The sequence below is a fragment of the Phyllobates terribilis genome, unplaced genomic scaffold, assembly GCF_046119375.1.
Source record: "Phyllobates terribilis strain yellow unplaced genomic scaffold, ASM4611937v1 Scaffold_11__3_contigs__length_659146591, whole genome shotgun sequence".
NCBI classification, from domain to species: Eukaryota; Metazoa; Chordata; class Amphibia; order Anura; family Dendrobatidae; genus Phyllobates; species Phyllobates terribilis.
This window is the reverse complement of record NW_027362771.1, coordinates 24,258,733-24,268,742: the sequence shown is the minus strand read 5'-3', so window position 1 is coordinate 24,268,742 and position 10,010 is coordinate 24,258,733.

The window sequence follows — 10,010 nt, the reverse complement described above, 5'->3', positions numbered from 1 at the left end:
CAAATTCTAAGGTTAGCAGTAGATACACTTAGGAACATCCACACTGTGGGAAATGAGTCATTTAGAGACACACCGGTCAATGTGACTCCCCCACCAGAAATAGATTGTATATAATGTGTGGACAGTGAATGGTTGAAGCCAAAAAGAAGGAGAACTACCGAATGTCTAGTCCAGAATAAAGAACATGATTCAATATATTTATAAAAGACCTTTATTAAAGAAAACGGTCAAATAGTGGTGTGACAAACACATGGAGAGTCGCCATCCCTAAAATAGTATCACCAAACGATATAAATTGAAAATGACTATGGTAAACATATTAATACTCCACTAGCAAATATGAGTGAAGCCTATTGCTGCTATCAAAAAAGTCGATACATGGTTTTACTGATCACCTAGAAAGTATCAATACAGACAGCAAAAAAGCAGAAAACACCAAAACACATGATAGGAACCAGGTCAATGTATCATTCATTATACTGTGTAGTTAGTACTGGAATCATATTTGGTGCATGAATAATGTAGCAGCAAAAAAATATATAAGAAACATAGAACACCATACCTGCTAGTGGGATATAGGAGAAGGGATGTGCGGCTGACCCCGACGCGCGTTTCGGACGTGGGCATCCTTCGTCAGGGGGTGAACTCAGCTCACTTCATGCACGTCACTGACAGCATGGGAAAATTCTCCTGCGCATGTGGTGAGTGCAGGAGAATTTTCCCACGCTGTCAGTGACGTGTATCAGGTGAGCTCATGTCCAATGCGCTTCAGCAGGAGAATTCTCCCATGCTGGGATGGCATTGAGATGACAGGCTGGATGGCAGCTGAGCGCTGCCATCCAGCATGCCATCCTTCATAGACACTGCAGAGCGCAGGCATGCTTGCGCTCTGCAGTGTCTCTGAAGGATGACAAGCTGGATGGCAGCGCTCAGCTGTGATACAGCCTGGCATCTCAATGCCATCCCAGCATGGGAGAATTCTCCTGCTGAAGCACTGAGCGCTGAGAATTTTCCCACGCTGTCAGTGACGTACATGAGGTGAGCTGAGTTCATTGGACAAGAGCTCACTTCATGCACATCACTGACAGCGTGGGAAAATTCTCCTGCACTCACCGCATGCACAGGAGAATTTTCCCACGCTGTCAGTGACGTGCATGAGGTGAGCTAAGTTCATTGGACATGACCTCGGCTCATCTTTATGCTGTCACAGCGAGACACTGAGGAGCGCAAGCATGCCTGCGCTTCTCAGTGTCTGCGGCATGCCAAGCTGGATGGAAGCATTCTGCTGCGGTCCAGCCTGTCATGTGAATGTAGCAGTGCTGAAGCTGTCGTGGAAACCATGGAAAGGTAAGGATGATGTTGGTTTATTATTTTACTTTTATTGCAGGAGATCGTTGGCTTCAGCTGGAATGGGCGTGACGGTAACTATGGTTTAATTTAGAAGAATAAAGAATTGTGTGTTTATTTCAATTAAAGGACTTTATTCTGGGTGTTTGTGGTTTTTTTTAACTTTGACTATGGGGTTAGTAATGGGGGTGTCTTATAGACGCCTCTCCATTACTAACCTGGGCTTGATGTTAGCTGGCATTATAAGCTGACATCAACCCCACTGCCACCACTACAGGGCAGTGGGAAGAGCGAGGCTAAGTGCCAGAATTTGTGCATCCTATGGATGCGCCATTTCTGGGGCGGCTGACGGCTGGTGTTTCTCGCCTGGGAGGGGGGCAATATTCATGGCACCCTTCCTGGGCTATTAATATCAGCCCCTAGCTGTCTGCCTAGCCTTTGCTAGCTATTAAAATAGGGGGGACCCCACGTCATTTTTTTTGGGTCCCCCATTTTAATAGCTAGTAAAGGCTAGGTATTCAGCTGGGGGCTGATAGTAGTAGCCTGGGAAGCTCCGTGGGTATTGCCCCCTTCCCAGGCTTCAAACATCTGCCCCAGCTGTCTGCTTAACCTCCACTAGAGACTAAAATTACGGGGAACCCCATGCCAATTTTTTTTTTAATAAATCCTTTATTTTAACACTAAATGACAAGTACAGTAATCAACACTATCACTGTACTTCTTATATATGTGACTGACATGTTTCTATCTATCTAATCTATGTGTAATGCTCTATTCTTTCTGTTATAAATTGTCGGGTACCGATGCTGAATTGCCGGCCGACTTTTTTAAAGAGACGGTGCATGAAAACACTAATATTTTTTTTAATAAATCCTTTAACACTAAATGACAAGTACGGTAATCAACACTGTCACTGTACTTCTTATATATGTGACTGACATGTTTCTATCTATCTAATCTATGTGTGATGCTCTATTCCTTCTTGTCTAAATTGTCGGGTTCCGGTGTATGCCGCTACTGAATTGTCGGCCGGCTTTTTTAAAGAGAATGTCTTCTGAGCAGTTTGTCAGCTTTTGGACACCTTTGAAGGTGTTTTCTATGTGTTTCTATGTGTTTTTGTTTGCCTGCCATTGGTTTTAACGGTGTTCGACGGTGTTCTAAGGTGTTCGATGAACAGTTCCACGAACTTTCCGGTGTTCGACGAACCGAACCGAACCCGAACACTACGGGGGTGGCTCAACACTACTTGTTACCTGCATTAAAGACAGTTGTCTTACATAGTCACCTGTATAAAAGACTCCTTTCCACAGACTCAATTAATCAGTTTAGACTCTAACCTCGACAACACGGGCAAGACCAAAGAGCTTTCTAAGGATGTCAGGGACAAGATTATAGACCTGCACAAAGCTGGAATGGGTTATAAAACCATAAGTAAGATGCTGAGTGATGCTGGGTGAAAAGGAGACAACTGTTGGTGCAATAGTAAGAAAATGATGAAATACAAAATGATTGTCAATCGACATCAATCTGGAGCACAATGCAAAATCTCACCTCGTGGAGTATCCTTGATCACAAGGAAGGTGACAGATCAGCCTAAAACTACAGGCAGCTGGGACCACAGTCAGCAAGAAAACCATTGGTAACACATAACGCCTTAAAATCCTGCAGTTACCGCAAGGTCCCCCTGCTCAAGAAGGCACATGTGCAGGCCCATCTGAAGTTTGCCAATGAACACCTGGATGATTCTGGAAGTTATTGGGAGAAGGTGCTGTGGTCAGATGAGACAAATATTGAGCTCTTTGGCATTAACTCAACTCACCGTGTTTGGAGGAAGAGAAATGCTGCCTATGACACAAAGAACACCGTCCCCACTGTCAAGCATAGAGGTGGAAACATTATGTTTTGGGGTGTTTCTCTGCTAAGGGCACAGGACTACTTCACCGCATCAATGGGAGAATGGATGAAGCAATGTACCGTAAAATCCTGAGTGATAACCTCCTTCCCTCCACCAGGACATTAAAAATGAGTCGTGGCTGGGTCTTCCAGCAAGACAATGACCCAAAACATACTACCAAGGCAACAAAGGAGTGGCTCAAAAAGATGCACATTAAGGTCATGGAGTGGCCTAGCCAGTCTCCAGACCTTAATCCCATATAAACTTATGGAGGAAGTTGAAGCTCTGAGTTGCCAAGCGACAGCCTCAAAATCTTAATGATTTAGAGATGATCTGCAAAGAAGAGTGGACCAAAATACCTCCTGACATGTGTGCAACCCTCATCATCAACCACAAAAAATGTCTGACTGCTGTGCTTGCCAACAAGGGTTTTGCCACCAAGTATTAAGTGTTGTTTGCCAGAGGGATCAAATACTTATTTCTCACTGCAAAATGCAAATAAATGTATCTAATTTATACAATGTGATTTTCTTGATTTTTTTGGGATATTCTATCTCTCAATGTTAAAATTAACCTACCCTTAAAATTATAGACTGTTCATGTCTTTGTCAGTGGGCAAACTTACAAAAACAGCAAGGGATCAAATAATTATTTCCTTCACTGTATGAGTATTGATTTGGATTTTTCTATATTCTTAAAGTCTTCACTTCTTTGAAAAATCCCTACATGTTATAAGATCCCATTGACAATAATTAAATACACAATGTATACCCTCACTGGAACTTTCAGCAAAGAGTTGTTAGATGGTTGTTCTATGTTCATGAGTGCAAGACCAAAAAAAAAAATGACCCTTAAAAATTCGTTTTTATTCAATACACCTAAAAATATTCCATAAATATCTAAAAAAAGACACACAACCCACAAAAATAGGTATAAGTGTATAGGGGTAAGGTTAATGGGGTAAATAGAGTCACATACAGTCCAGCCATAGGTTTCCCTAATGAGCTTATCGCCTACCTAACAGAGGGCGGTTAACACCCTCGCGGTGTTTTGGTGTCCCCACTCCACGTCGGCTTTCCCCCATTAACCCTATTGTCCCCTATACAGCCATGCAAATGTATAAAAAATATGCATATGCCCAATGGATATAAAATCCAGATAATGGTATCAGCAGAACCACACAAAGTCAAATTTAGAGAAAAAAAAGGATAAACACAGACTCTCATTACTTATGTGGGAATAGTCAATACAAATACATAAATGCTTAATGAAATCCCAGTGATAGACGCTCACACAATGGAGACTATGGTACAAAGGGTAATGTCAGTAAACCTTAACAACAATGGTTATAGCAGATAATGAGAAATATGAAAGGGACCAAACCCCAACAAATAATGTATCTTTCAAAGAATACACTAAAAAGCCCAATTCTGAGACTATATTTAGTGCAAAGGACAAATGTCACTCATATTCTATAGCACAAAAATGGTCAGATAGTCATAGAATATGATCAGTTAAATAATAGGTCAAACAATAGAGAAGACTTATCTTATGACTGAAGACTCAGTGTTCATAGTCAGATCAGGTCCTGTAGGCATTAGCAAAAGATGAAGCCTACCAACATATCCATAAGTCCCAAAAACTGGCATTACAGGTGCCAGCTGTACCGATGTGTTTCTCCCCCTCCTGGTTTGGGGTTCATCATGGGACCATATTCAGAAGAAAACCTCAGTGGGTATGCAGGCAAGAGAGAGACACAAATATGTCTCAATCAGAATAAATGTTCAGGCCAGTGTATATGTGTGATGCTCCATTTAAATAGTCCAAAACACAAGCCAAATAAATGAGCATAATGAGCTCTGAGACCCATATTGGGATCAGGAACGAGTATTGGATGTTCGCTGCATCCATAATGACTTGTGGGCCACCCATACCGGCAGTGTGGAGCACACCAAGTGCTCCGCAAGGCGTCAGATCAGATGCGACGGCTAGCGTGGAACGCACAATGCGCTCCACAGAATGTCACTTTCGCCGCTCCACAGGACGTCACATCCAGTGCGGCAGCTGGCGTGAAACATACAATGCACTCCACAGATCGTCACTTCCGCCGCATCCATTGGTATGTAACACCCAAGCGTTCCACAGAGCATCATTTTCCCCATGCCTGCTGATAAGAAGTGCACTATGCGCCCTGTAGAATATCATTAACACCAATGCACAACATAATAGAACGCAGACTGCACTCAAACAGTTTTCTCCAACTATATTAAGCAATAGGTATAACGCAAATCTGCCAGGCCAGGTGAAGTGGAACGTTGAATAATGTTCAAAGGATGCCCTAATTAATTGGTTCCAGATATAAATAACACCAATAATAAACATAAAAAGGAGTGAGGTCTAAATTCAATACACACATAATATTCTGAGGCACACTCCATTGTGCACCATTGTCATTAACCATTATAGTGTGTATAGAGAAGTGTCACAAACCATATACACAATTACACTAGTGAGGACAGATATCACGGCTGATGGAACAAAAAAGATCTCCCGCCCAAAGATAGGAATAACCTATTATTAGTGGAGAGTGTACCAAACAGCCCTTCGAGGAGAGAGAATATTTGTTCAATTGGCGGAGTAAGGATATATGCAATGATCAAAACTGACCAAAAGAAAAAAGCCGATAATGAATATCTGTCGTATGGACAAGGGCAGATTAGACTAAACGAAGCTACAGAATTTGAGATGTTCATTAATATCTCCTGGGCTCATAGATTCAAGCAAGAATATCCATCTACATTCACGCTGAAGAATCCTCTTATCCCAATCTCCCTGATGGATAAAGGGTGGGACAGCTTCAATGGTCCTGAATGCAATGGATTTAAGGTCATCATGATTAACTAAATTGACATGCTTTGCCAGTGGTGTTCCCCCCCCCATTCTTAATGTCCCCAAGGTGTTCTCCAATACGGATCCGTAGTTGCCTCTTTGTTTTGCCAACGTAATCCTTGGGGCATGTGCACGTGTACAAATAGATGACACCAGTGGTTTTACAAGTGGCAAATGATCTGTTCTTATAGACCCTTCTGGTCACTGCACTAGATAATGTATCAGATGGTGTAACATATTGGCAGAAGCTGCAGTGACCACACCTAAATGTGCCCATGGATCTTCTATAAAGCCATGCACCCTCCTTGGGGGTGAGTATAGTGGCTATGTACCAAAAGGTCTTTAACCAATTTCCCCCTCCTATAGGTAACAGATGGGTGTGGTGAAATCCACTTATTAATGTCGGCATGAGTTCTTAAGATTCCCCAATATTTTCTTAGTATCCCAACTTTTGTCTGTTGGTCACCATAGGTGCCAATGAGTCTGATCATAGAGTCCATATCAGATTTACTGCGTGGTATGAAGAGTTTTGATCTCTCTTGCCCCAATGCATATCTGTGGGCCCGATTGGCCAAGGTCACTGCATAACCTCGATCATGAAACCTCCTCTTAAGGTCGGTTGCTTGTTTGTGAAAATCCAAAGTGGAGGAACAATTCATCCTCAGGCTAAGGAATTGCCCCTTGGGGATTCCTTGTCTAAGAGGGGCAGGATGAAAGCTCTCCCATCTGACTAAGCTGTTTGTCATGGCAGGTTTCAGATAGATTGATGACCTTAATGAGCCATCATGGTCGATGGTTATCATCAGATCCTGGAAGGCTATTTTGTCCCCGCCTATTTCATAGGCGAACTTTAAACCCAAGTCATTGATATTCATATGCTGTATGAACGCAATAAAAGAGGTGGTGTCACCAGCCCAGAGGACGACGATGTCATCAATTTAGTAGCCCCAAAACTGAATATGGGGGCCACGATGACATCCCCGTCCCCAAAGACCACAATGTTCTCCCACCAGCCCAGGAGCAGGTTGGCATATGTGGGGGCACAGGGGCTCCCCATTGCCGTGTCCCTGAGCTGGTGGTAGTATCTGTCGTTAAATAGGAAATAGTTATGCCGCATGATGTATTCAAGTAGCTCTAGAATGAACTTGTTATGGGGGGGTGAGGTGCACACCTCTGGAATTTAAGAAAAATTCAACTGCTGACAGGCCCGCTGTATGATGGATACTAGAATATAGTGCTTCAACGTCTATGGAGACTAGAATAATCCACGGATCAACTGTTATTCCATTCAATTTCCTGATAAGATCTGTAGTGTCTCTCAAATTTGAGGGTAAGGCAGTAAAGAATGGCCTAAGTACTTGATCTAGGTATACACTACAGTTTTGACTCAGAGCATCCACCACGGACACAATAGGTCTTCCTTGTAGAGGCGGATATCCCTTATTCACGTTTGGGAGTGCATAGAAGGTAGCGATAACAGGAAATTTAGGGAGTAATAAATTAAACTCACTGGTATAATTTCTGATTGTCTGTTTTAACTACCTATCAAATCCTTCAAGAAGACCCTACTCTTGACTATACTAAGGTCCTATCTAATATCTTACGTCATGCCAGAACGCTGAACCTCAATTCAACCAGTGAGTTTAATTTCTTACTCCCTAAATTTCCTGTTATCGCTACCTTCTACGCACTCCCAAAAGTGCATAAGGGATATCCACCTCTAAAAGGAAAACCTATTGTGTCCGGGGTGGATGCTCTGAGCCAAAACTGTAGTGTATACTTAGATCAAGTACTTAAGCCATTTGTTACCACCTTACCCTCATATTTGAGAGACACTACTGATCTTATCACCAAATTGGATGACATAACAGTTGATCCAGGGACTATTCTAGTCTCCATAGACGTTGAAGCACTATATTCTAGTATCCATCATATGGCAGGCCTGTCAGCAGTTGAATTTTTCTTAAATTCCAGAGGTTTGCACCTCACCCCCCCATAACAAGTTTATTCTATAACTACTTGGCATAACTATTTCCTATTTAACGGCAGATACTGCCACCAGATATTTGGGGACGGGGATGTCGTCCTGGCCCCCATATTTAGTTTTGGGGCCACTTCCTTGACAACATCCTCATCCTCTGGGCTTGTGAAAACACCTCCTTTGTTGCGTTCATACAGCATATGAATATCAATAACTTGGGTTTAAAGATCACTTATGAAATAGGGGGGGACAAAATAGCCTTCCAGGATGTGATGATAACCATCGACCGTGATCGCTCGTTAAGGTCATCAATGCATCCGAAACCTGCAGCGGCAAATAGCCTGCTCAAATGGGAGAGCTTTCATCCTGCCCCACTTAGACAAGGAATCCCCAAGGGGCAATTCCTTAGCCTGAGGAGGAATTGTTCCTCCACTTTGGATTTCACAAACAAGCAACCGACCTTAAGCGGAAGTTTTGTGACTGAGGTTATGCAGTGACCTTGGTCAATCGGGCCTATAGACATGCATTGGGGCAAGAGAGATCAAAACTCTTGATACCACACAGTAAATCCGATATGGACTCTTTGACCAGATTCATTGGCACCTATGATGACCAACAGACAAAAGTTGTGGGGATACTAAGAAAATATTGGGGAATCTTAGGAACTGATGCCGACATTAATAAGTGGACATTAATAATTTCCGTTATGTAAAGGAGGGGGAAATTGGTTAAAGACCGTTTGGTACATAGCCACTATACTCACCCCGCCCCTCAAGGAGGGTACATGGCTTGATAGAAGATCCATGGGCACATTTAGGTGTGGTCACTGCAGCTTCTGCCAATATGTTACACCATCTGATACATTTTCTAGTGCAGTGACCAGAAGGGTCTATAAGAACAGACCAATTGCCAATTATAAAACTACAGGTGTCATCTATTTGTGCATGTGCACATGCCCCAAGGATTACGTTGGCAAAACAAAGAGGCAACTACGGATCCATATTGGAGAACGCCTTGGGGACATTAGGAATGGGAGGGAAACATCACTGGCAAAGCATGTCAATTTAGTTCATTATAGTGACCTTAAATCCATTGAATTCAGGACTATTGAAGCTGTCCCACTCTCCATCCGACAGGGGGATTGGGATTAGAGAATTCTTCAGCATGAATGCAGATGGATATTCTGGCTTGAATCTACGAGCCCAGGAGGTATTAATAAACAGCTCAACCTCTCTAGCTTCGTTTAGCCTAATCTGCCCTTGTCCATACAACAGATAATGGATAATCTTTATCGGCTTTTTTCGTTTGGTCAGTTTTGAGCATTGAATATATCTTTACTCCCCTGAGGACAAATATTCTCTCTCCTCGAAGGGCTGTTGGGTACACTCTCCACTAATAATAGGTTTATTCCTATCTTTGGGTGGGAGATCTTTTTTGTTCCATCAGCTGATTTATCTGTCCTCACTAGTGTATTTGTGTATATGGTTTGTGACACTCCTCTATACACACTATAATGGTTAATGACATTGATGCACAATAGAGTGTGCCTCAGAATATTATTTGTGTACTTAATTTAGATCTCACTCCATTTTATCTTTATTATTGGTGTTATTTATATCTGGAACCAATTAATTAGGGCATTCTTTGAACATTATTCAATGTTCCACTTCACCTGGCCTGGCAGATTTGCAATATACTTACTGCTTCATATAGTGGGAGAAAACTGTCTGAGTGCATTTCGCGTCATATTATGATGTGCATTGGCGTTAATGATATTCTGCAGGGAGCATAGTGCACTTCTTATAAGCAGACATGGGGAAAATGACGCTCTGTGGAACTCTTGGGTGTTCCATACCAATGGATGTGGTGGAAGTGACGATCTGTGGAGCGCATTATGCT